General features: G+C 37.9%; 1 long non-coding RNA gene across 1 annotated transcript in view; it reads right to left on the bottom strand.

The window, feature by feature from the left end:
- Window positions 1-15,495: 15,495 nt before the first annotated feature.
- Window positions 15,496-27,929, bottom strand: part of LOC107205942 — a 34,194-nt gene continuing 21,760 nt past the window's right edge. The window contains exon 3 of the long non-coding RNA XR_001522204.3: window positions 15,496-16,750. This is a non-coding gene — a long non-coding RNA (uncharacterized LOC107205942). The remainder of the gene's footprint in view (window positions 16,751-27,929) is intronic.

Genomic DNA, 27,929 nt, shown 5'->3' with positions numbered 1-27,929 from the left:
ATTACTTCACGGTTGGTTTTAAAATACAGTTAGGAAAATCAAAACAAGTCTTGATTACAAATTAATTATGCAGTGAAATAAATTAAAATACAAAATAAAATGAAGTAGCTTCTCAAGTGAAATGTTTAATCAGTTTCAAGTGTTCTGAAGAGAAATGATAAATTATATAGCACCTTGTACAGAAAGTCTTAAATATGTTAAAAATTTTGTAGACTGTAGCTGCATAAATAGTTACAGTTAATTTAAAACAGCTTTCAAAGTACCACAGCAAGATAGGGTTTGGCACAGCACAGTTGAATAGAAAAAAGGTTCTATTTTTTCTTCCTTTCTTTCCTTCTTTGCCTGCCATACCTGTAACTTGCATCTAACTCTGATTTTTCATCAAGTCATGTATGACAGAAGTCTTGACCTGTTGGAATGACATTCATGACCCCGAGTTGTGTATGTAGGCACCTTCAGATCATCTGGACTCCTGACCATCCAATTACAGTGCACTCAGGCATAACCTTGCCCTCAGCTAGACTGATGATTTCGTCACCTTAGTCTGTTTGTCCATGTGGTACTGGGTTCTTTGTCCCAGTTAGAGATTCTCTTAGATGAGGATGGCCTTGGTTTCTCATTGGTATCATTTCAAACATAATGTGATTTTGATCCCTTTGAACCACAGTTATAAAATGAACAACAGTAGTAACAGGAATGAATACCATGAATAGAGGTATATCTGATAGGCAATTACTGTGGGCAGACATGGGACCTTCCTGTATTTTCTGTTGAAGTTGAGCATAGTTTATTTTAATATTTTTCATCCTCAAGTATATTTTCCACTATTATTCTAAGAACTATGTACTTTATCTCCAGTCAAGTAGCACGGTTCCAGGCTGCTGCTGTGCAAGAGACAATCTACAGTCTAAGCAGTAGGAGGTTCAATGCTCAAGGACAGTTCTGAAACACAAAGCTATAGGATAATTGTGCATCAGAGTTCCATCCCTGATGGTCTGAGTTCTGTGCCAAAACCCTCTTCAAGACCAAGAAACAAATAACAGTTCCTAAAGAAATCTGTTCATATCCTCAGGAAGCCTGGAATCCCTTTGGCCTACCATCAACACTTCTACTCTTCAGCAGATGACAAAGTTTTTTTTTTGTCTTTATCATGAACAGATCAACATAAACTCCAGTCAAGATTTTTTCCCATATTCTTTCATTTCCATTTCATTTCTAAAAGCTATTCTCAAAAAGTTTTGCTGCTTTCCAGTTAAAGACTACTTGATGCCAACCACTGAAATGTTAAGACTGTGTATATACTAAACTTGAAAGAATTCTACATGGTTTGACACCGTCTAGTCTACATCAGGTTTATGTTGAACACCTAAGTAGTAACTACCTGAAGAAAAAACCTCTCTCACTTCCTTTTATTCAGTGCATATTGATGAAATATGCACTTTCTGTCATTTAGTCCTGATAATGAAGTTTTTTTCATTCAAGTCCCTTTGTGGTAAATATTTACAAAACCTCCCAAAGTCTGTCAAAAGCAGGACCTTGAAATTGCAGTTAAAGTTTGTTACAGGTGCCAACAAATATCTTCTAAATGAAATTAGGGGTATGGCATGCCTTCAGAAGAAATAAATTCTAAGACCAATTCTATCAATTGAATCAATCAATTTTCCTTAAAACAACCTTGTACTAGAGATCTGAATTAGCTGTGGGACTCATGAGAGTTTGATCAGCAGCTGTGCTGGGGAGCTTAGCCCCAGAACACATCAGAATGACCACATATTTCGTCGCCTTTTTGATCAAAGGAAAACACTCACTCACTTGACGTAGCTTTCCCACAATAATTGCATGTTAGAGAAAAGCAAACCAAAGCATCTGATGCCCTAAGTAAATAGGCACAATCAAAGGACAGAACAAACAACGTAACATGCCGTTCCACCTCAAATGCTCTTGCTTCCCTCCTTTGCTCTTTTACTCCTCCAAAATATCTTGGAACATAACCATTATTACAAACTAAAATGATTCAGGGAAATTTTCACCAAACAAGGAATAAGTTATGAAGATCCACAATGAGAGTGCCTGTGTTATTTCATCTTGTGTGGTGACATGCACTATGGCCAAACAGTTACCTCTCAGAATTTCAAACTCAAACAGAACTGATGTCTATGTCTGTTTGACTATCTCCCGTCTCTTTGACTGTTTCCCTTATCTTTGAATTTCTTTGAGTTATTTAATATTTTTCAGTCTATGTATCTCATCTAGATTTATTGTAGATTGTAAAGCTACTTGTTTAGCCTGGAGAAAAGGAGACTCAGAAGTGACCTTATCACTCTACATCTTCCTGAAAGGTGGCTGTAGTCAGGTGGGGTTGGTCTCTTTCTGCAGGCAGCAGCTGACAGAACGAGAGGACACAGTCTTAAGCTGCATCAAATGAAATACAGGTTGGATATTAAGAAGTTTTTCACAGAAATAGTGATAAAGTACTGGAATGGTCTGCCTGGGGAGGTGGTGGAGTCACTATCCCTGGATGTGTTTAAAAGACTGGATGTGGCACTCAGTGCCATGATATAGTTGAGGTGTTAGGGCATGGGTTGGACTCGATGATCTTGAAGGTGTCTTCCAATCTAGTCATTCTGTGAATTCTGTGAATTCTCTGAATTCTGTGAATACTTTACATAGAATTTACATAGACACATGCATAATATTCTAGGATTTAGTGGCCAGGTGACCCTTATGTTACATTTCCCAAGCAGTCTCTGAAGAGTTAAGAGCTCTGGCGTTGTCTGTAGCACAGAGGAAAGGCTAGCCATGGATTCCAGCATTGCTTTTTATTATGTTGCAGCTGTACTGCACTCAATTCTACTTGGACAAATTCCTGAACAAGAATCTATTTCCCTCATTCACTTTTGGAATAAGTACTGTTTTGGTTTTTGGCTCGGCTTTGAAGCAATGTTCTTTTTGTCAGTATTGAAGGAATGAAGGGTATATTTAAAGAATAAACTTGGGATGTGTTTGGTGATTTTGATTTAGGATGTAGGAATAAGGTTCTCAAGGGATGGAAAATTTGAATTCTAAAAATAATGAGCATCTAAAGTTTAATGGAGGTATTATTATTGCATTGACTCATGGGCTTCGCTTGATTTACTTGTCTGTTTAGGAATGGGAAATTTATTTACAATACAACTATATTTATAGCAGTTACAATTTATAAGTGCTTTATTCCAGTAGCTATTTAAATATAGTTGATAAAATTCAAATATATTATGATATGTTATGATATGAAAATTCATTAGCCAGAGTTCAGGTTACTGCAGTTCTTAAACACTGATGCAAAATTGCTCATTCACTTCTGTGATTTTTCTTCTTCTGTGGATGCAAAGCCTGAATAAATTTAGTTTTCTGAATATGTAGGTCACTTTAATCTACCCGTAGACTATTTAAAATAGACAGTTGTTGACTGCCATTTCTTCTTTGAGGCCTTAACACAGTTTAACTTGAAGATACATGAGATTTGGTGTTTCTCCATAGGACATCCATAGGTTGTTTATCCCATCCAGTCCCTGCACTAAGAACTATGTTAGCTCCATGGTCTCAAGGGTCACTCTACAGCAGAGTCAGGTTTTGGATCTAAACATTTCCTGTATAAAATAGCAACGTGGAGAGAAAACAGCAGTACAACGCAATTATAGCTTAAAGTTACCACTTTGTTCATTGCCTACAGGCATTTACATATACTTAATGGTATGCTTTACTGCTGGGTGAAGGTAATCCATACAGCAGAACAAAATCTTCCAAGGAAGTTGGCTAAGTGCTTTAGTTGCACTGTGGCTTGCAATTACAGAGTTGGAAAGAAGAATTTTTGACAAAATAGCAAAAATAAAGTAGACCTTAAACCAGAAAAATCAAAGGAAACAAAACTAATTTTCGGACAGGGTGAATTATTGACCAATCTTGCCCATAATGCATAAAGAAGTTATTTCAGATTTCCTTTGGAAAGGTCAGCTTTCAGAATTCAATCATCTTTTGGCTGATGCCAGTAACTAAACTAAACAGACAAAGCCCTTTGCAGAAGGTGTGAATCTCTAATTGGACAGGAGAAATCAGGCTTTTCATGAGAGACTCTACACACCTTTGCTTGTAAGAACAAGTATACATTGGCCAATGACTTTCACTGGTATGTTTAAAGACTGAGTTTGGGGCAATCACCTGAGAGCAGGTCAAGCAACAACTCACTTCACGCAGGCTGGGCCTTTGCATTGCAACCCCTGTACAAATTATGAAGTGCTCCCTATCGTGAGCCACACAATGTCAATCCCACACCCACATTTATTTAAAGAGAAGTATTTTGGTCTGCAGGCACAGTCACAGTTTCAGCAATCCCCTTTTTACCCTTTCTCTTATTAAACCATTAATTTGTATTATCTTCACTTAAATTATGTTGTTTTCCAGGAAAACAGGACATTTTATCTCTTTCTAAATCAGGAGAATAAGAATTTGTTACTGTATCGCTAATCTGACCACTGCTGCTAAATTGGTCAATTTATGTACCTTTTTGCTTCCTTAAACACAGTTTCTTCCCAGAAACAAGACTTTTTATAGAAAAAGAGCATGCAGCAAATGGTTCATTCCACTTTCCTGCCTGATAAGATTTTGCATTGAGCACATTTAAAATACTCTTTTATTGCTCTATGGTAGATTTTAGACAAACACGTTTATTTTTGTAGTGATCAAAGAGATATGGATACGTTTGTCATCTGTTACAGATCTAGAGGCAATAGGAGGAAAAGAAGACTCCCCAAAGCATTTCACATGAAGATGTTTCTGCAGAGTTATGTATTCTTGGCTAGGTTACAGCTAAGGGGCCCTGGTCTGGCAGAAGTGACACTTTCATATACTCAACTTCATGACCACAAACAATAAGATGAAATTAAAAGGTCTGGTCTCCAGGTGCCAAGTTAAGCATACATTTTATACTTTAAAGTCCTGAAAACTTCACTGGGACTTGTCTGAGTGTCCTGAATCTTGCACTGAATATAAAGTTCAGCAGCAATTTTGCCACTCATGATAGTCCTGTAGATGACAGGTCAAATACTGGAGTATATGCATTGGGAGTACAGTGTGAGGAAACCTGAGGGAAATGACACCACCTCCTGAGAGGGTGTGAAAAGACAGGCTTAAAAAGCAAGGGGACTCTGAATTGCCAGTATGTAGCCAGAAAGATAAATCAAAATGATACTTTTAAACATTCTTTTCCCTTGCTGTGTAAGGATGGAAACTAAGGATTCAGTCAAGACTTCAAGTAACCCTTGTTCTGCATTTGGGTAACACTTTTACTTGCTTGTCTTTTTTCTGATAACCCCATGTCTGTAATGCAAAGATTGATGTTGGAGAAGTACACCAATTTGATTCATTGTTCATGCCATGATGATGGCATGGGAGCATTTTAGAAATCACAACATACACGTTGGGTCACAGGACTGTGAGCATGTTCATGAATATGTCTTTAAATAAAGGGATATTCATTGCATAAGATATTATACATGCCCCAAGCTGCTTAAGAGTTGGAAAAGTAGAATATTTTGCATCTGGATAAGGAGCCAAATTCACAGTATGAGATAGTTATCATATATAAAATTTCAGAGAGATCAAAATATCTACCCACGTGCTTATTTTCAGAGCATGGTTATGAAATATAAGCTGTCTTTAATACCTTTTTTTGTGTTGCAGTGTGTGCATATCCTTTATGAATTTCTAACCTATTTTTTTTTCATAGTGAAAACAGGAATTTTAAAAAGGACAGAGAAGTTTCCCCCCCTTTTTTTTTATTTCAGGAAATATATGTCTTTAAAAGTAGATTTATATTGGTCCCATTATTCAAAACATAAAAGACCTCAAAAGCTTTGAGAAATTCTGTTTAGAAGCTGCCAGTAAAATGAGTTTCATAACCAATATCAGTTTTGATACCAATAAAGCTGTTGAAGACACTGCCAATCATTCATTCTCCTCCAGTTCAAATGTAGATCTTTATAGGGATGACATCTCACTACACTGACATCTGGAACGTAGCAACAAAATGCTGCTGGCTCAGAGAAACAGGAGCAACATGCAATATTCATTGCCAAATGTCACTTAGCAACATAACGTGTAGAGTGGAGGAAAACTCACATCAGCCATACCCTACCTCTCCAAACAAACAAAAGCTCCTTGTAAGACTTATTTTGAAAAGGCAAATGATGTCATTATGCTACCTAGGAAAAATTTCTGTTCAAAACACATGGAAGAGAAAGGGATCAGAATACAAGTTCTGGTTCATTCCATCAGGGAATGGATACAAGACACAATTAAGCTTTGCATTGCAATGACAGCCCCCCAGCCCCCTGGAAGAATGGTGCTCTGAGTTAAGAGGTGCAGCTGCAAAAACTCTCTGGCATGTTATTGCGCTGTTGTTTAACTTAACTTATATAATTCCAGGGTTATATATCAGCCAAGTAATGCTTTTTGGATCTCCTTTTCTTAAGTGCCCAGTTGCCACTCTTTTCTCGTGTAAGTGCCTAAATATTTATGTACTCTCTGAATGTGTAAAGAGACTAAAGTTCTGAATGGACCGATGCATCCATGTGCCAAAGCACAGTACAGCACAGTTTGGAGGAATTTCAGTAGTTTTTAAAAGTAACATAGTTGTATCAATGTGTTTCTCAGCCTAAGTAGATTCACTATTGTGATTTAGATTTTTACCTGAAAGAGGCAGAAAAAAAGAGAAAAAGGTATAAAACACAGCAAAACTTTACCCAGGGAAGATACTCTAAACCAACCAAATACTTCCAAGCATTTTCTACCAGATATTTTTGTAAAGTGTATCTCTTCTATCTTGTCTTGGGACTAGGCATCCTTGCAGGAAGTGGGAAGAAGGTGAGAAGTTGGTTTGCAGAGGATCAACAACAAATACTTGTGAAAGGTTGGCCATTAAAAGTGGCAAGAGTTGCAAAGAGTTCCTACTGGCAACAGTTTGCCGTTTTACTATGTTTGTTTAGGGTTTTATCCTATATAAGGATGTCAGTTCAGTCTTCCCATTTGGAAAAAAATATTAGGTTTATGCTGTGATAAAAGTCCCAATCATCCAAAATTGAGGCATCACTAACACAACATGTTATCAAGTTAAAGCATAAGAGAACCTTGAGGTCCTGCAGAGATTGGATGCAACTAAGTAACCTACAGAAACAGTAATAAAAACATCTGGTAGCAGCTAGGAACTTACCAGTTAAATGTTTATGAGAAAGATCTAGAAGCACTTGTCCAGCGCAAGAGGACTACGTGTTGTCAACATAAATAGTTACTACAATACAAATGTACAGTGGTGCATTGGGAATTAGCAAAAAGTTAGACAAGTATCAAAGTCATTGACAGAACATCTGTGGAAATATTAGTTTGAGTGCTCTATTCAAATCTGGAGAAATTTGTTCAAGACTGACGGAGAGGAACAGGAAGGAACTGAAGAAATAGAAACCCAGTTTTATACGAGAGATTGCTTTCTTTTGGACACAGTGGAGTGGTAAACACAGAGGTGGAGAAAATAAACAATTTAAAAACTATTTTGGAGTGCCAAAAAATAGTTAAATAATTTTGCATTATGAATATTCATTTGAAGTTACAAGAGAAGTGAATTTAAACCAGAGGAATAAAGTTTTGCAACATAATAATTGTGGCAAAAACCTTAATTGGTGGTAATGTGGAGGACAATCTCTTTCTGAAATGTGAACTTTGATAAGAACATGAGATTTTCCTGTTGGTTGTAGTAGTCATGCCTGAACCTCTCACAGTCTCCTCACTTACACCATTAACCCTGTCAAAGAGGGAAATTTGTTTCCTCTCTGTTTTGGTAAAGATAGGATGTCAGAGCCTCATAATAAGTAACACAATATCTTTCCTAATTAAAAAAGTTGTTAATTTTGGCAATAACAAGATAGAAATTTGTTCATTACAATTTGGCAATCATCCACATTTCCTTATTTTATGACAGCTCTCAGATTATTGTTTTGTTGTCAACAGAAACCAGGTCAAAAAGTAGAAAGAAAAGCTGGATGCTATCATGACTTTGAAATTTAATTTTCCAAAAACAGGACACTCCTACTAAAGGACTTTGTATTAATTGTGCGTTTCCTGACAAGCTGCATTTCACAGATGTATCCATCAGTTGTTCTCCAGATCATACAGATATATCAAGTGGAATTTCTTAAAAGCAACCCTTCAATAAATCAAGGCCTTAATTAAAGGATGAGCATGAGATGAAGACCCTGGCCCTAAGAAATGTCTCAGCTGGTTCCACACAAACTGTGTTCAAGGCAGATAGTTTTTAAGCCTATTTTAAACCCAGAAGGAACAATCTATGTAGGGAATTTTCATGTAATTTTCTCAAACAAAAGAACAAATTCCAGTCTCAGTTTTTTTCAGGGACTGAAAACAGGATTCCCCACAGTATTTACTCAAGAGCAATTACTGTCCTGGGCCTTTAAGTTCCATTGGATATTCACATTGCACTACCTGAGTCTCATTTAGTTCTGTACTTTGGTAATCTCAGCACATATCAAACATTAAACCTGATATTTCTTCCTTCTCTGGTTTAAACACTCAGTCATAGGCAAGAAAAGGCCAAGGGATAAATTCTTGAGAGAATCTCAGTAAACATATGAGAAAATAGGTCCTGATTTTGCATCACTAGCAAATAAATTAGCGCAGTGATCAAACTTTTTGGTGGGAAAAATATCCAGTTCAACTGAAATTTTTAAGAACTTTTTTTTTATTGTCTATATCAATATTACTTTTGAACTTCATTACACAGCAATTAAACATCAGTCTCAGAAATCTGTGAGTCCCTGAGACTCCTTAGAAATTAATTTGTTATGAGAACAGACTCTTAGAAAAGCAAAAACAATGGCAAATTTGAGATAAATAGTTACATAGTTACTTTGAACAATGATTGATCATACTCTGGGCTTACATAAACATATTTTTCAACTTAATAAGGACTTGTAGAATGTGGTGGGCACAAAAGACAACATAAGATATTTTCTTTGGATGCTTATTTGCCACGGGATGAAGATCAAAAAACACTTCAACAAATAGTGTGGAAAGGTCTACTAGGTAAAAATCTATGGATGCAACTGGATAGTCACTTGAAAACAATTTGTGAATGACCAGATACTGCAGAGGACACCCATGAATTTGAGCTCCTTGGCCATATAGGAGGCATTGTTTGTAAGGACAGTCACAGTCATGGTTATCCAGAAGAGTTTTAGGTTTAATTCCAGTTCTTCTTATTTAATTATTTGATCATCTTCAACTTTACCTCAAGTGGTTGATGTTCCTTAAAGATAAGTTAGTAGTTTAATTTTATAATATAGTAGTTTAATAAGTTTTAATTTTAAGTACTTTATAATAAGTTTAAATTTTATAATATAGTAGTTTAATTTATAGTAGTAGTTAATATAACAGGGTCCCTCCCTCCATCCCAGTATATTAAGAATATACTGGAAGTAACTGAGTATACCACTGAGCATAACAGTTTCATTCTTTAATGTTTTCACTATGTTGAAGTATTTGTTGTGAAATACAAGATTTAAATATAATCTTATGTCAGGATGCCTGAAAAGTCTTTGTGATCTGTTTTAAGGAGAGGCCATAGCTTCTGTGCTGTAGTAATGCAGTGTCCTGCAGGTGTTTCTGTGCACTCATCACAACACTAAGAGTGATCTTTCAAAGAACAAGGGCAAACCTGAATGGCCTGGCACTGGTCTCCTCTCCTCTCTGATAACTTCTGGAGTACAGAACATGTGATATTTAACTAGATTATTTTAAATTCTGAATTTTGCTTCCTCTTCCATTCTTGCACATCCCAGTTTCACCCTAGTGGTCAACATTACTCCTCTTACTGAAATCTGTAGCAAATTATTCATTCCCTTTATATATCTTTCTTTAGATATTTTTTTTCCACAGGTCAGGGCATGTGAGTGAAGAAATCTTCTTCATTCTTAAGTGCCCAAGTGGCTAATTTAGCTTCACAAATTTCTGAGAGGGAGCTCAGTTGGGGTCATTTAAAGCTTGGGTTGTGTTTGCTTTTGTTATATTTCTTTACAGCTTCATGAAATTGACTCCAGGCCTTTTTACTGCACCTGGCAGAAAGCTGTAGTTTCTTTCCAACCTCTATCTGGAAATTAAGGTCTTCCCAAATGAGACTGTTCCCTGTCAGATTTCTGCCTTTAATAATGTTAACAAGAGCTCTGTTCCCCACTCTCACTGTACTGGCCCATGGCTGATTCCCAGGACTGCAACAACATAATTTTGTTCATTCTTCTTCTCTTGGATGATTTAGACCCAAAAGGATTCTGTTTCACCATTCATTCTGCAGAATACCACATAATTAACTTAAGATGGTCATGACTGTTTTAACCAATTTGATCATATGGTGACTGAACTGTGTATATTCTTCAGCACCTGCATCCTAGTAATGAGTGTAGGCCCACGTGTTTTTTGTTATAATATCCAGTTTCTCAACCTGTGCTACTACTAAAGCTCTTCTATTTTGTTGTTCAGGCTGGTTGCATTTACTATGTGAATGTTCCAGTTGGGCTTTTTAAAATTAACTCTTATGATATAGTTCCTGTGGCAGACTACATGCTTGCATAGTAATTCTCATTAGTGATTCCTTTCTGCTGGAAATCTTCTGTTGCTTCATAGTTGCTTATAAATTGTCATTGTCTTCTCTGTGTAATTTCCCTGTACATTGAAATCAAGTGAAGAAATTATGTGAGCTTGTCCTGTTTATATCCTTTTGAATTTTTGTTGCGAGTTTCTCTAAGCAAGACTGCTGGACCACAGAGAACTGTGTGCCTTGTTTTACAGGTGCTACCCTGTCAGATAAAGTTTCTCTCCAAGAAGGTATCCCACAGTTCATCACTGACACCTTTTTTTTGGTCACATCTCAAACTGCCTGAGGTTGCTAAGAAATGACATCTTGCTCTGCTAAGAAATAAAGTTACACTGCATATAAAGTGATCTTCATTTCTTTCTGTCCTTCACTTGGTTTCATGGGATTGTCCCAGTGTGACATGAGCCTCACATTCCCACCTCATACCTTGGTCCTCAAGACCTCTCCCCTTGCCCTCTGACATTTCCTCCAGTTTGTCTTCATGCAAGCCTGCCTGGGTGCAGGCTGGTCTTTCCCTCCTGTCCCCCCTCATCTTTGTCTCTGCCATCTCAAGATCCCTTAAAAATTTTTTCTTAACTCCAGGCCCTTTCTCTTCACCATTTCTTCATTCCTTCTTGTGGGGTGACTTCTCTATTCTTTCTATTTCTTCCTGTTTCACGAAGAGCCCTTGACCAGCCAGTGGGTGACAGATGTGAGGAGCACTCACGGGCACCACATGCTCCCTGGTGGCCCTGACACCCTCAGCACAAGAAACCCCCACTGCAGATGTCTCTCCTGGCCTTTACAGCACAGAGGCACACTCTTGTTCTCTTAACATGCTGGACCTAGTCCAGGACATTGCAGGAGTGAAAGTGGTACCATTTGATGTTAAAGATTGCTTCACCTGTGCCTGTCATATGATGCAAAGTGCCTCATAAGAGGCAGAATTTAAATAGGTTTACTTGAAAAATGAAAATGTGGGATTTGTAACAAAGTTATGAAAAAAATAGAGCAATAAGATCCTACTGCAGATGCTTTTTAGCTGTTCTAATTTCTAAATGACTTTGTGAGGTTAACTGAACGGCCTCTGCAGCTTACCCGAGGCCAAAACCAAGAGAAACTTCTGGAATTCTGGTGCTGAATTCCTGTGCTGGGTGACCTGCTCTTATCCACCCCAGCAACACAAGCTGTTTTTCTTCTTTTCTTATTTACTCAAAGGAAATTTCATTTATCAGAGTGCTGGGAATTTCAGTGGTATTTTCCTGTGGATTAAACTATTTCTTTTGTTCTTTCTCATTTTTTTTCACTAACATTTCTTCTTATATCCTAGTTACTACATTCTGAGTTTGGACTGATTTTTACTGTTATATTTTTCTGAATATACAATAGTAAATACTGAAACTGAAGTATCTCAAGCATAGACCTTTGATCAACTTCAAACTACTTCAAACGCTGCCTCCAAGTGTTGTTTTAAAGTAAAACATACTGTAATTTATAATGAAACTGGGCCCAGGAACTCAAAGACAACTGACTCAAACACACACCTCCCTGCAAACTTACTTCTGAAAGAAATCTTCTTCCTCCAAGTTGACAGGTATTCAGATAAAGATGCAGGCCCCAAAATAATGGTTATCATCAATATTTTTTTTTCATTTTAAAAAGAGAAAAGTTTCCTATTTGTTTTTTGACCCCATTTGATTCATGTTTTGAAACTTGCATCATTGAAAAGGTGAAGCATAGAGATTTATTTTTAAATTACTTTTTTAAAATGTCAATATTATGGTTTCAGACCATTAACTTTCCAATGAGTTCCAGGATAAGCAGATATAATTATCTTATTGAAGGACTAAAATGAAAATCCCTGCTTTTTCTGTATTATCAAAATGAGTGTTTTGACATTATAATTTGTGTTGCCTTGGAAGAAACCACCAATATATTATGAACTGCAAGGGTTTGTTCAGCATTTTAATATTTTATATCTATATAAAAATACCTTATGTGAATGGAGATACTAAAAAAAATATTAGTTAAGTGAGATGGATATGGCCACTGAAGATGAATCTGTAGAATTATGTTGTACATACATTTTGGCAACAGACATTTTAGGCTAATTTGTTGACTGAAGTTACTGATTTTCTTTTTAATTAGTATATAAATATTGCACTGACTCTATTTGGAATACTAAGACTGTCCTCTGGACCAGCATACCAGAATTGCTGCTGGGACAAATGCTCACTGCTCAAGGTTATTCTAGGAGCTACTGAAAGTGTGGAATTTGATTGCATTTGCCTTTCAAACTTCCACATTTCTCTTTGTGATGTTTCTGTGATTAGTCTGGGCTGGCATAAGGAGAGGGTCTAGGAGTGCACAGCACTGTCAAGTCACTCTCAGCCATTACAGAGGGATCCCTGCACTGCAGAAAGCTGCTGACATCTGTGCACACAGAAACCATAGCATGCTTCTGCAGGATCTCACAGTCTTATCTTGGAAGCCAGATGCTGTAGTGCCAAGCAGATTTGGCTTCAGACAGAGGAGAATGGAGCAAATGAAAAAGAGTAGCTACTTTTGGATTAACTTTTCCTGGAACAGCCTTTTTAAGAACAGAGCCATTTCTGGTGCCATCTAACCAGAACTGTTCAGTAACATTGCTTTTGTAACACTTAGCACTATAGATGCTTATATTTAATTTCTTTTTGTGAATTAGATATTTGGACATAGCTGAGTTATACAATAATCTATCCAGAGGGATGTTTAGAATGTGCCAAATACACTGTAACTTCTGAGTGTGCTCTAAGTGCATTTCTGTCACAGGTGATGTTGCACTTCATAAGAGAAGTAGCAGTATGTTAACTGATGTAAAGCAGTGTGATTTAACAAAGTTTGATTGTAAATAGGACAGTAGTTTCACAAGGTTTGATGGTAAGGTACAGTTGATTGGGGCAGACAAAACTATCAGAGAGACCCCCCCCACCCCCTGCTGAATTTGGAAGTTCAGAAATGATCCTCTTGCTTTCTAAACTCCTTCTCAGAAGGAAGTTTAGGTGGAGCTGAATCCAGATTAGTCCCAGACTTGGTCAACAGTTTATGTCTAAAGGATTTTATGTACACATTCAACCTTTTATATCACCTAGCTAAGATTTCAAAATTTTAACACATTTCTTTCCAAATCTCGTACAGAGTAACAGATGCAATTAAGATTCTCTTTGACTCAAGAAGTAATCTTGTCTACTCCAGGGGAGATCCTGGTATGCAGCCCACTGCTCTTCACTAGACCTCAAGGGGTCCTGGGCTTCCCACAGTTTAAGGGGTAAGATAATGGACTCATAGCTCTATCTGCATATCAACTACATAAATATTTCTTACAAAGTTGGCTTGATTCATACCTTGACCAGCACTGTGGTTAGGTGGATGCGTTGCTCAAATTAGCCTTTGCTATTGTGTTCTTATCTGTCTTCCCCAAAACCAGTCTGAGTTGGATAGAGCCCTCATGACCAAATGCACCATTACAACCTGGTGGTTATCACCTGAGCAGATTATGGGATATAATATGGGATTTATATGGATATATGTGGGAATGTGGGGGAGAAGCACACCATTACAACTTCCTTTGCAAATCTTGAAGGCTGTGTCTCAGTGCTTCATTATTGTCTGAGCTGAGTGAGAAACTTGAGTACCATGTGGACTCAATGCCCTCCCAGTCTGCACAGCGTGAGTGTCACCTTGTCCCTTCAGCCCATCCTGAAGGACTCCCATTATGTCAAAGAGTGGGATTGGAGACTTAGATGTGTAAAGAACAAAGGCGTGTGTTCTAGTTGTCAAACCTTCTTTATTTGAGACATAAAAGTACTCTCTGATGGGGGACAGAGACCATTAGTCATAATATGTGATTTTATTAAAACCACTCAAAGGGCATCGGACAAATGAAATAAAGAAGCAAATACAACAATTAGCAACAGATTTACAGAAGTTACGTAAATGGACATAAATGCCACAAAAAACAAAATCTCCAATAAGCGCAGGAAACTTTAAAGTTTAAATGTTGGAAACATTTTCGTGGAAAGATGACAAACGGATGTTTCAGGCCTGGGTGTTGGTGGACATGCCACACTTGTGTAGGTCATGCGATTCAGCAGGGATTTTCTCATGGCCTGCATTTGTGCTACTTGGCAGCACATGCTAACTCTCCTCTTTTTCACTAACTGTACCTGTCAGGGTGTCTCCAAGGTAGGTCTTTGCAGAATCTGGAATATTGATGAGAAATGTGCTGGGAGGAGGCAAATGTTTTTGGCTGGTAGATGCTCATTTTGTCCCACAACATTCCATTGACACATGCCCCAGTCCTGCTGTACCCTGATTTCTGACTTCCCACAGCAGGAAACTGACTTAGACCACACTCCCCATTCCACCTCTTCATGTTTGCCTGCATTTCAGATGGAATCCCACTTCCCTAAAGTTTACATATTAGTCTATCAAAATTTTGTTTCATTTTTGGTTTCCTTCTGTCAGCAATCCCTCACATAAACAAAATAGCAATGCCATTAATATAGCAATAGTAATGCCAATGCTATTAAAGTAGCAAAAATAGTTTTCTTTGGTTGTTTTCTAGCCTTATCTTACCCCAAAGACAACAGAAAACCACCTTTGGATGGAAAGGATGACTGTAAAGATCTGCAGTCAGAAAATGACACATAAGGAAGTTATGAAAATCTAGTCCAGCATCATTTTGTCTAAAGGATGAAAACATCCATCTATGGTAGATGTACAGTTGGTTTACAGAATCCATCCAGTTTATCAGTGATCAGAACACAAAATACAGGAGCAGATTAGGAATAACACTTTATTTCCTTCCTTACAAATTTTTAAGAACAAGTTAGGCAAATATTCCTGAGAAACCAATCAGTTAAAACCCATCCTGGTCCAGTACTATAGAAATTATCTCAATGGTCTCAGACCAGAGTGTCTACATGTAACATTAGTATGAAATCTGACATCTAACACTACAATACTACAAGGATTGTTCAAAACATTTGGAATAATCACCTACATTTGAAATTCTAAACTTTTGGTGTTTTCCATCACTAATTCTTGGTTTTCTTCGGTTCCAGAGCCTCCCAGTTTTTTTGCCATGAATCAAAGGAACTCCTCTAAGGCAAAATTGCTCAACTGTGAATCATTCTAATGAGATTGTTCACTAATAAAGCCTCCACACATTTTTGGGTTTTTTTCCTTGGCATTCTTCTTTCATATACTCATCTTATCTTCAAGTATGATGCTGTCACTCTTCAGTTTTTCACAATTCTCTACTTTCTATAGATTTCCTTACAAAGAAGTCTTCCTATTTAACAGGTCTATGCAACTTTTTAGAGCTATGTCCTGTTGCAGTTGTACTCACGAAGGATAAAAGGAAATCTAATGGTTCTGACATCTGAGTTTACTCCTTTCATTAAAAAAAAGCTTGTATGTTTGAAAACAATGTCAAAGATGGGAAGTTGAGCAACCATTTCAAACAGTGCAGTATGGACAAGGGCGGTTTGCCAACCCAATTGTATTAAGTCTCCCCATGGACCTTAATGGGAGGTAGACTATACACTACTCTATTGTGGCAAATAAAGTAAAATTTTACATCAGAAACAAATAAAAAAGGCTTCAGGAAGAACATTCAGATGTCTGAGAGAAAGATGGCATAATCATGTCTTCCCTACCAGGTCTTTTCAATAGCCCATTATCTCCCCAGCTGAAGATGATACTTGAAACAGATTTATTCATGTTCTATTAAATGCATTTTTCCCTACTCACCTGAATTCCCAGAGTCTACATTACTGTCAGGCAATAAGGTAATATAATTTTGATAGCCAGCTTAGCTTTTCCCCTTTCTACCAACATTGCTGAAAAAAGTTTGGTTTGTTTTTTTTTCCTCTTTTTTTTTTTTTCAGGAAGGCATCAGCTTACTCTGTGGTTTGAGTCACAAACAGTTCTGATCCATATGCCATAGCTCTGGTCCAAAAGCTGTAAATTTGTGCTGCTGGGATGCTGTTGCTCCTTGGAAAGTTGTGTAACTGTTATCTTCCAAAATTGTACCTGGAAATTAAACCAATATTTACTGAGAACATTTCACAGACTCCATAGCCTGTCTGAGGAATCTTAGCATAATACAAAGGGATAAACTTTTCAGTATTTTTGATGGAATGTAGTGGAACAAAATGAAAATTCATGACAATGTTTCATTCCTCTTGCCAGCAGCTTTTAGCAAATAAGTCTCTGAGTTGATCAAACCTGAAGTTGACTTCAGTCTAAGGACAAAGACAAAAAAAAATGAAATTGTCTTTACAATGCTTTTGAAATTTAAATTCAGTGTCAATTTAATTTTGCAACAAGCAAAAGCACGAGTTAGAAAATTACAAAGTTTTACAAAGGGATCAAGTTGCCCATTGCCCTTGTCTGGTTTTGGGGTTTTTCATAGTGTGAAGCCTAAGCATTTTGTCTACACTCATTAATGGAATTTATCAGAATTTACAGCGCACAGCAAGGCCATTTCTTTCATGACAATTGAAAATTTAATTTAACTTCCAGGTCATTCTTAGTTTAATGAAATTAAGGCATTTAGTAGGGCACAACTTCACAGACTAAAGTAGTTCAGATTAAGATGTTAGACTCAATGAGCTGGGGATCCTAATTATATCTGAATTTCCCATTACTCCTTATTAACATTACTGGTTCTGTGGCATATTATCTATTTAACATGTATCACTGAAGACTGTTTGGTCTGATAGATGCTTCTTACTAATATTTTCTAGATAGGAAATGCAAAATCTTTTTGGTGGAAATCAGGTTTCCTGTGTTTGGCCAGATGACCTGCTGTATGTGGAGGTCTACAGATGAAACTCAGCTCTCAGTTGACACCTCTGCTACCACTGATGTATGTCAGAAACAGCAAGGTAAACACAGTAAAAATCAAACCCCAAATATAAGCTAGAGTGTAAGCCTTGGGCTTTCACAGTACTGAGGCTTTGGGAAACTGAGAGCAGAAGACATAAAAATGTCTTCTGACACATTATTCTCTATGTTTCAGTCATTACACAGCTTGCAGGAGACAGTTCTGGACCATCAGTCTTGTCTACATACCCAAGTGAGACTGGAAGGAGTGTCCAGTGAGATAACCCTTTTTTACACTGAGCCTTACAGAAAAAAAGTAATTTCAACTAGCAGCAGGACTGAAGGGGTTAGGTTTCTTATACATTTGTCTCTAATGGGTGCAAAGAAGAGAGAAAAGAAACCCTGTAAATTTTCTGAGGCCTAATATTTGTTGTGCTGCTATTACCATGCGTTCCTTTCATGACACTTTTTTCTCAGGAGAGATACAAGTCATTTGATATTTCAGAACTCTTCAACCTTCTGACATGTTTGGTTGAGACTGAAAAACAGGGTAAAAAGTTACCAGGAAAGGTAGAGGCTGTAGGGCACCTCTACAATGGCTTTTTCCACAAACACGTGAAGGACATGATCTCACGATTCTCATATTATTAGGAAATCAGGCTAAAAATACCACACTTTTCCACAGAAATGGTGAGCTCTGCCCAGGACACAGCTGTCAGTGGGATGAGAAGGGAGCAGAACAAAGAGGACATGGTGGGAAGACAGCATGAAACTTCCCTTGGGCTTGTTTACACCAGCACAACGTGCCCTCCAGTTATACCAGCATAACAGATGTTCCCTAAAATAAATGGGTTTCAGGAAAGGGATGGAGGAAAGGGAGAAATGCATTTGGGAGCTGGGCATGATTGTGGGATTGTGTCAGATTCTGTGTCTGGCTCCATGCCTGAGGCAAACCCAGGTACTTCTCACTCAGTTTTCAGCTGTGACACTCATCCAGCTGGTGTGAGAAATCTTGCAGTGCACAGCAGAGCTGAATTGCTGATTCTGGTCATGTGCTGTGCAGATTTTTGTCTCTGGCTCACTCGAATAGGAATATCTCATTCCATACATTTTCTGAGGGTGCTACACCTCTGTGACAGGGGAAACAAATCACCATCACTCCTCTGCTCTCTACTGATAACCTTGTGTGGCAGCAAGAAAAGAGAAACTACAAGCAGCGGTAGACTTGCCTTGCCTTTCTTTAAAAGTGAGAAGAAACTGAGCAGGTGGGGACTGCACATCTTTCCCAGGGCACAGATGAGTGTCCTAGAAGGTGCCTGTGTTTGGTAGAGAGAAGATTACAAAAGAAACCCAAAGAGCATCCCCTCTGAGCAGTGCCAATTTGCACAAAGATGAATAATATTTCAGAGAAGAAAAATTTATTCACAAAGAAAATACCTGCTTTTGCAAGGAAGTCACAGACAGATAAACTCAATGCAAGAGACAGAATAATCTGCTGCAGGTTAAACCAGAGCCATTTGAAGTATGTAAGGGTTGAATTGATATCAGGGGCTTATTGAGCAATGAGTTGTTTAAGAAATGAAGGCAAGAAACAAAAGCACCAGAAAGAGTTAGCCAGGAATTTTTTCTAGTCTGCTAGATTTCTCCCCCACCACAGGTGAAAAATACCTATTTGTAAATATTTATTTGATGAGTAGCACCTAGTTAATTTGATTAAAACCATTCCTAATATGCATCTGAATGGAAACTCAGTCAAAATTACAGTTACAGCTCTTATAAAAGTTGAGGAATCTGTTGTAAAGGACAACCTGTGGAATCTGGTGACACTTTTCAAATATTTGGATTCCTATATAGCTGACACTGAGAGCTCCTTTTAGTGTTGAAAAAATCCTGGTAATAACTTGGTTCAAAAATAAAGCATGAAATAGACTTTTTACTTTAAATCAAACTAAAATTCAGATGACCTATCTTTGTATTTGTATCCCAAACCCAAGAAGCTTTTGGCAATGAAGAAAATTTTGTCTATACACACTTAGGCATTTTAGAGATTTAACATATGGAGTTGTTGCTCTGTTTTCTTCCACAAAGGCACCAGCTCCCTGGCAGGACCTGCCACACTTCTGTAGCATGCTCCAGCCTTTCAGGTATCCTGACTATCCTTCCAGTCACAAAGGTATTGCTCCTCTGCTTGGAGGAAGCTATGAGCAATGAATGGCATTTTGCTCAGAGTACAAAGCTTTACATGACAAAAAGGCAGCCTGTGGTGATGATGAGTTAATAACACTTGATGAAGACAGAAATAATGGAACCAACATGTAATAATGACCCAAAGCTGAGTAGCAAGCCCCACTGTGTCTGGCTTTTGTCTGCTTGAAGAGAACACATCCTTGGGCTCCTGATGTACTTTTTATGAAGTTAAATTCTTGGCTTCAGCTTCTAAGATCCTTCATTAGCCATTATGTTCCCATGCCTCTGATTTCCTTTCCCTTTCCACTGTCTTGTATCAGCACTCACAGCCTCATATCCCTTTAATTACATTCTCTCACAGTCACCATATTGGTGTTATATTTTATTGAAATTATTTTGTCCTTTCCTACAAACGTATCAACACCAAAAACATACTTCAGCCATCATGGCAGATGCACACACAAAAGCACTCACACACACAGAAACATCACAACTTGTCTCTCCGTGCTTCTCTTTGGGTTCTTTTTCTGTATTTCTTGGTGTCTGATCTCTCTACTGCTCTGCAGATGGATGTCTGGGCTTTGGGAAATGTAAAGGGTGTAGAAAGACCACAGCTCTTGCTATAAAAATTTTGGAAGGTTAATAGAAACAAATGGGCTGGGCCCTCAAAGGAACAATGGAACTGTCTCTGAACCACTGCAGTACTCACCTCACCAAATATCTAACTACTAAGTGCCCGAGTTAGGAGGCTTCCTTCACTCCTCCTAAAATCACCGGAGACACAGAAATACCTTTGCAAGCAGTGTTTCAGGACACATCCTGCTTTGAATCCCTCTTAAGGAATCAATTTCTTTCCAGTTGCTCTATATATGGGGGACAGGTTGGGGAGTTCAGCCTCCCAGTGCTGATCCATATGTACAACATTAGCTTCAGGTCAGTGGATGGCAATTTTCTTGTCATCCTAACAATTCTGGGAGCTCATGGAGCTGGTTTGCTTTGCAGCCAGCAGAGCTGCCTGGCCAAAAGAGGAAGGCATATTCATCCCACCAGTCACTGAGCTCTTAAGGCCACTCTTCTGTTATTTTGTGTTGCACTAGTGTCACATGTTCCCCTAAATCAGAAATATTCTGGGTACAGGAATATGCTGATTTTTAATGTTGTATAAGGCATTAACTAAATAATACAAAACTATCAGTAATAATTATAGCAAGAGCAGTATACTATTCATATTATATGCCAGGATATTAAATACTGTGGTTACAAAAAAAGGAAGATCTGTTTTCTTCCTGATACGAACACTTAATTGGAGATGAGGAAAAAGATTAACAGGATATGAAAAATCTAAGTGCAATAGTATTTCTTATGTATTTGATGTCTTTGTGGATGTAAAAAGTGTTGTGAAAACTGAGAATTTGCTGTCCTATAAGGCAGTGGGTCAGAAAGAAACCCATGGAACAGTATTGCTGAAATTCAGAGAAAGTAGTAGCATTTTGAATTCAGTGCTGCTTTGATCTAAGTTAAACCTTCTTCAATAATTGTGTATCCACATCACCCAAGCCATAAGCCAGGATTCAAGAAAATAGAAGGTAATAAAATAATAATAATGCTTTCATCATGCTTGACTGAAAACTGGAGGTAGACTGAAGTCTTTTTAATTTTAATTGCCTTTTGATATTTAATTTGATTATTTGATCAAAAGATTCTGGGTTGACTCTGATAGTGCCATAACTTGGCTTTAAAAGTTCTTTGTATTTATGAGACTACTAAAAGAAAATATCAAAGATAAGAGTGCATATAATATAAGAAGCTATCTTTGGTACAGAGGTAAGGATGTTTACTACAGAACAAATTTATACACGAATTTACAGTGCTTGAGCATTATTGCTTAGTTGAAGATGATTTGAAGAGATTTTTTTCATTGCAAAAGTTAAGTTGGACAGATGTTTCTGACTGTTTTTTCGCTCATTGTCCTGATACCTCTCAGGTCCAGGGAAATAATTTTGTGTTTACTGAACAGACTGCACTGGACTTTTTACAAATGTAAAATTGATGCGGTTGGAAAAGGATGTTCTTTATTAGTGAATTGAATTCACCTGCAGGAACAATGGGATTAAAAGATCTATTTACTGTTAAGAAATAGATACAAGGAGATAAAAATCCAGAGGTATTTCTGTGAAGCACATCCATCTACAGCTGGTCAGTATTTTGCGATGGCTGCTTCCTCTTCGGAAAGTTCTGCTTTCAGTTTGGTTTCCCTGGGAACGATGTGTAAGAAATAGTCTCTGTTGTGCTGTCTAGAGGCTTGATTATTCATCAAAATACCCATAATATTCTCTTGAGACACAAATACATTCAAATCCAGAGATAGCTGATATCCACTGGCCTAGCTCAAAGAAGGGCTTAATTTAGCAAAAAAACAGCTGATCATGTTGCTCCACCACTCAGATAGTTGTTTTTCTACTTGGTTTGTTATACAAAGTTATAAGAGAGGGGTCCCAACATTCTGTTTTCAAGATTAACTACTTCAGGAAGTGGGTGTTTTCCTCTCAAAACCAGATGACTTTTTTTTTTTTTTTTTTAAGAACCCAAAAGAACCTGTTTATTAGCTTCTTTTGCCAAATGAAAAAAAATAAAAATAAAAATCAACAACCCCCAAAAATCATTGCCAACAAGTTAAACTTTTCTGTTTTAGCTTGAGTAAATATTTTTGATGCAAAAATAAGCAGAGAATTAATTACCTGACATTGAAACTTTGTTAGAATATCTATGGAGAGTGTCACTTCTAAAGGCTGAAAGAAAACTGTTCCATTAAAAGAGACATTAATTTCTGATGCCATTTCTCTTTCAAGCAACCTTATAAAGTATTATATATTGCCTTTAAAACCACGTGAAGTGTGACTATTCTGTTCATGGGGTTGATGCAACACCACTGATTCTCAACCTTTTTTTGTACTAGACTCTAATCAGGCAATGCTACAAGCAAAGTGAGCTCTAGTCTTGTCCAGAAACTTGCCAGAGTTAAAAGTTCTCCAGGCAGAGGTTGGAGATGATGAATGGTGAGTGGTGCTCATGCTCAGTAAATCTGTCACCAAGCTGGAAATTCGCTTGGAACAAGAGTGTCAATTTTGTGTGAAAGGGATGTCTGAACTGAAATGGCAAAATCTAACACATGTAGATATTGAGCATCCTGAGGCCCACTGAAGTCCCTAGAAGTTCTGAGTGATGAATGCTTCTTGCAAGGCATTGAAGGAAGATTATTGCAAAACCTATTGAAGTATAAAGACTATCACTGATTCCAGCAGGCATCAGATCAAGCTCAGTGTGAATGAGTATCAAAGAATGTCTACATAGCCTTTTGCAGGCAGAATAGAAGTTTTTCTGCCCAAGACTTGAGCCAGTTGGATTTATGACAGCCTTGAACTGGAAGCCATGTTACTGCATTTACAGTGCCGAGCCCAAGCTAAAGCCCCTGCTGAAAGACAGAAAATATCAATTTGTGCTCAGCAGAGTGCTCTGTCCAAGGATGCGTAGCATGAATGCACATATGCTCAGAGCTCAAACAGAATGATTTCATGCTTGCCTGCAAAAGACCACGTAGAAAAATGTCTTGAAAGGAGAAGAACGTCTCAACTCTGACGTGAGCACTGAAATACTCATTTTCCTGGTCCCAGGGAAACTGAGGGAAAGAGAAGGATGGGCTCATTCCTACCAATATTCTTCTAGTTTGTTTCTTAGATGGAAAGAAAAGAGATAGCAGCAGTGGTCTGTTGATGGAAAAAAAAATTTAAATAATATAATTAAATTACAAACCCACAAAATTATCAACTTTCACTGGCATGATCTCTGCAAGCCCCCAAACAATACTTTAAAGTGTTTAATTTTTTTCACATCAATTTTAATTAAGCTCTCATTAGGCTCTTGTGCCCCTAGAATTTGGCGAACAAAAAGAAATGCCTTGCCCAGCGAGTTTCCCAAGCCTGCACAGCTCTATTCCTAAGGAGATTTATCACATTTTTTTCCTCCTCTCGAAAGAACCTTACATGAACCAATTCAAATGAAAACCACATGGCCTAAAAAAGACTTCATCATGCCAGATACCTTTTTATATCCAAAGCAGTGAACTTGTAGTCAGTTTGTCCTTTCATGTGTTGTTTTTTCTGGCTTTGGGACCTAAGAATGATTTTTTACTACGTGCAGTAGTAAAACAACATATTATGCAATTCTATTTTTCAGGGAGAACACTATGTAATTCATAGACTTTGCTATGCCACATTTTCTGTTCAACAAATACAAAAAGTGGCTTCTCTTTCCCTTATGGGCAGACATCTAGAAATTTGTGTTCAGCAAATGATATTCCAACTTATTTTGGGGTTTTGGAGTTTTAACTGTTTCAAAAGTGACTGCATAATGTAGCAATAAGAAGCTTCCAAACTATATTTTTATCTCTGTCATTCAAGAGCCTGGCACACAGAGGGTTGATATCTTTTATCCTTTATTCCAGTCAAAAAATTCAGGTGAAGACACAACATACTATGACTAGCTTGCAGTCCAACAGATTTGATATATGAGGAACTCTTTCCATAAAATGCACATGATGGATTAGCAGCTGTGTTGAAATAACTTGTTGGCAATGTACTCACTGGGATGATTTTGAAGATTATGCCATCTTCCAAGGAAAGCTTTCAGAACTCGTATTTTCTAAAGCCAATCTCTGAAAGAGTTAGTTAAAAGTACTTTTAAAATTGATGCTTTTGTTTTTTAACTTGAAAGTCATAATTCCAGAAGACTAGCCCTCTAACCCTTGAATGGATTTATGTGGTGCCTAGTATCTCTTCTGCAACTTGCTAAGTGTGTGTTCATATGATGGATACTTAGATATTGATTTTCCTAAACCAAAGCTTACAGCTAAAGAATTATCTTTAATGTGTAACTGGGAACATTTTCCCAAAGAATTCACTCACCTATAGCTCAGAAATTTTTTAGAACTTTGAAACATGCTGATAAGGAAGATATGATTAAACTACACAATGTCTTCTTCTTATGCTCAGCTGTGGTGCTAAAATACAGCTGACCCTCCTCAAAGTCATGAAAATCCATTTGCAATCTTTCCAGACAAGTTCTTGAAAGAATCCTTTTGTTGCTATAAAGCAGTACCACATCAGGATCAGGAAACCTTTGGGTTCTGGCTTGCTGGAGCCTGGGAAATGTTGCTGTATGCTTATCTTATTATTAAAGTCTTCTTTACATATCTGATTTTCATGTGATGGCCCTTCCATTTAAAGTGTGGGTGTCTTTGAAAGGGAGGATCAAAATCCTAGAAACAGATGGTGGAAGAAAAAGTCCAGAACTTCTGCAGACTGGTCAGGATTGAAAGGTAGTGAGCAGTGATGTCTGAGGTGTTTGCTGAAGATATGTCCATGTCTTCCCCTTGAAAGAAAAGTACTTCGGCAGTCCTTCCTTCTGCAACTGGAGATCCTTGTTTATCCCAGCTGACCCCCAGTTCCTCCCAGCTAGCAACTGAGAGAGGCATGAGTGGCAAAAAAAGATAATTACAAAGAAAATCGAGCAGTCTGGATCGTAAAGCATGCAAAAAGGACACCATGAGACACTGTCACCCTCAGCCACCAGGCCAGCACTCCAGACACAGCTGATCTTGGCTGCGAGAAGGTTGCAGTGGAGGTTTTCCAAGGTTGTCTGGAGAGAGATGCTGTATGATCTCCTTATATGCATCTGTTGGGACCAGAATATTTTCCTCCAATATGGTTCTGGAGAAGGAGAAGATGTTAAAAAGATGGTGTTAAAAATCGTGAAAAGGACCAGTCAGTATCAGGTTAATGTGTGAGGAATAGAACTCACAATTCCTGTATCTTGCCGTCTGTTTCTGCACAGCAGGAAGGCTGCTGGAGAGGCTTTGCCTTTGTCCTCTTTGTGCTTATGCAAGCCTAATGTTTCCACAGCCCCAAAGGTGTTGGAATAAATACACTTTAGGCTGAATCTACTGGATCTTGTAGCAATTTGTACCTTCTAAGCTGACACATCACAGCTATCAAGCGGGACAGGGCTGTGCTCAGGCACAAGTAGGAGGGAGTGCTAAGCACACCACACCATGTGGCAAAAAATGAATTTCTGGCCTGCCTTGTCTCTGCTTCTTTACTTTAAATAATGCTCTTGAGAAAAATTAGAAGATAAAGCATAAGAGGAGATATTACAAGAGATAGAAAAAATGCTCTTCAGGGCCAGAAAGTTTATGATGGTATTGAGCAACCTTTCCAGAAGACAAAGGGGTCTTTTGCCTCTTATGCAGTTCCTCTACACATGAACTCATATTCTTTAGCTCTTTACCTTAGTCCTTCCAATTCAGATGGGATTCATAACTTGTCTTGCAATAAGACCTCCATTCTGAGGGTTCCCTTGAATGTGTTCTTCTTGAGGAGTATTCCTTTTGACTTGAGTTTCCAGTTGGAGCTTTGTCATCTTTCCCATAAGCATCCAGCCCCAGAGGCATCAGTGACATAAATTCCAGTGGTATTTAGTAAAGGGGGAAGAGCATTGACAATATACTGACTTCTGCCCAAGTGAAGTGAATGACTTAAGATATGTCACATTAAATGCTTAAGAAAAAGCTCCTTTAATAGTCTATACTGTGCTTACACAAGGTAGGATGGCTCCTGGCATTATGTGATACTTAATTAATTGCTGCATTTGAAAAAAATTGATAAATACAAATGTGTGAGGCATCACTCACCCTTTGTACTGTCTGCTACATTTCAGATCAGAGTGGAAAGGAACTGAGTTCAGCTGGCTTTCACTGTTCAACCATGCCAGGACAAGCAGACCAGGAAACAACCAAAAAAAGAGCAGAACCAACCAATGAAAAATCACCTCTTTACTTCCTTCCATTGCTGTTATTGAAAGTCCCATATTCTTGTTTTAAATCTGTATATTACATCATCTCTACCGTGATTTCGGGAGTACCAGCAAGCTTGGAGGATCTTTTGAAGCAGGTTATTTATTCAGTGATATTCTCATGGTTTTGTGTTGTAAAGATCTCCACACTCTTCCAGAAACTTTGGGAAGTTAATCTGACTAAAAAAACCAAAATGACTTCTGATCGACCTCTCCATTTCTCTCCATTATTTTTTTTTGAACTCTCATAATTTGTAACATGTCCAGAATTTTACCTAGATGTGTGGTACAGTTCCTTTTTCCTAAGTAGCTGAGTGCAATTTCTTGGTTAAGACTGCTGCTGTGAAGTCCCTGTGGTAATTTCATATTCACCTTCTGGAAATATTTAGCAATATTTAATCAAGATTTACTCTGAATATCCCTTTTTTGCAAGACAGTCTACAAGAATGCTTTGTGGGTGAACCTGCATGAAAACAGACCAAATCATTTAATTTGGTAAAACAGAAAGATTTTCATGGAAAGGTGTTTGCCTGCCTCTTCAATATGCTGCATGTACTATGTTGCTGTAAGATGCTCAGTAAGCCACTTCACTTTACAAGTTTAATGCTACACTTTCAGTTAAACACGTTTTCCCCCAGCTTTTGTTCTTTTTTTGGAACATGTTTAAGGACAAAAGCTTTAATTTCATCCTAAAGTAATTGAAAGGGATAGTCTGTGTCTTTTGGTAACCTTTTGTTTCAGCCTCAGTGGAAAAATAATGCAGATGGGAAAAAGAACATTAGAGATACTATATGACTGAGACAGTTCAGCACTTCTCCCTTCAGAACCTATTTCATATTTTCCAAGGATTCCTCTGCCACCTTACAGTATCTCTTACTATCAATTTGAGAACTGTTCCAAGACATTTCCCAGGCTGAGAGTGGTAGAGATGCTCAGCTCACTGGCAGCATTAAGAAACGATGTTCTCTGGCAGACACATCATCTTCCAGTATAAATCTGAGGACCGGGATAGACATGAGGCTTTCCCACCATCTGGGAAAGCCTGTTACTCTGCCATTCTTGGTACAGCTGGATTTTAAGCTGGTCCCTACATCTTTAGGAAGCTGAAAGAAACAGAGGTAAAGGCAAAAAAATCATTGCCTAGACCGAGGGGCATCTCTCAGGGTGACTGGGCTCAGCAGATCACCTTACCAAAGCCCCAGCCTGAGCTATGCAGGGAGTTTTTGTAGCTGTTGTCCAGTGGCTGCACCAAGGGAGTGATTGGAATAATTCCAGATTAGGAAGTTTCAAG

This window comes from Parus major, chromosome 5 (genome assembly GCF_001522545.3).
Source record: "Parus major isolate Abel chromosome 5, Parus_major1.1, whole genome shotgun sequence".
NCBI classification, from domain to species: Eukaryota; Metazoa; Chordata; class Aves; order Passeriformes; family Paridae; genus Parus; species Parus major.
Note: the sequence above shows the minus strand (reverse complement) of the source record. Positions and strands in the feature narration are given on the sequence as shown.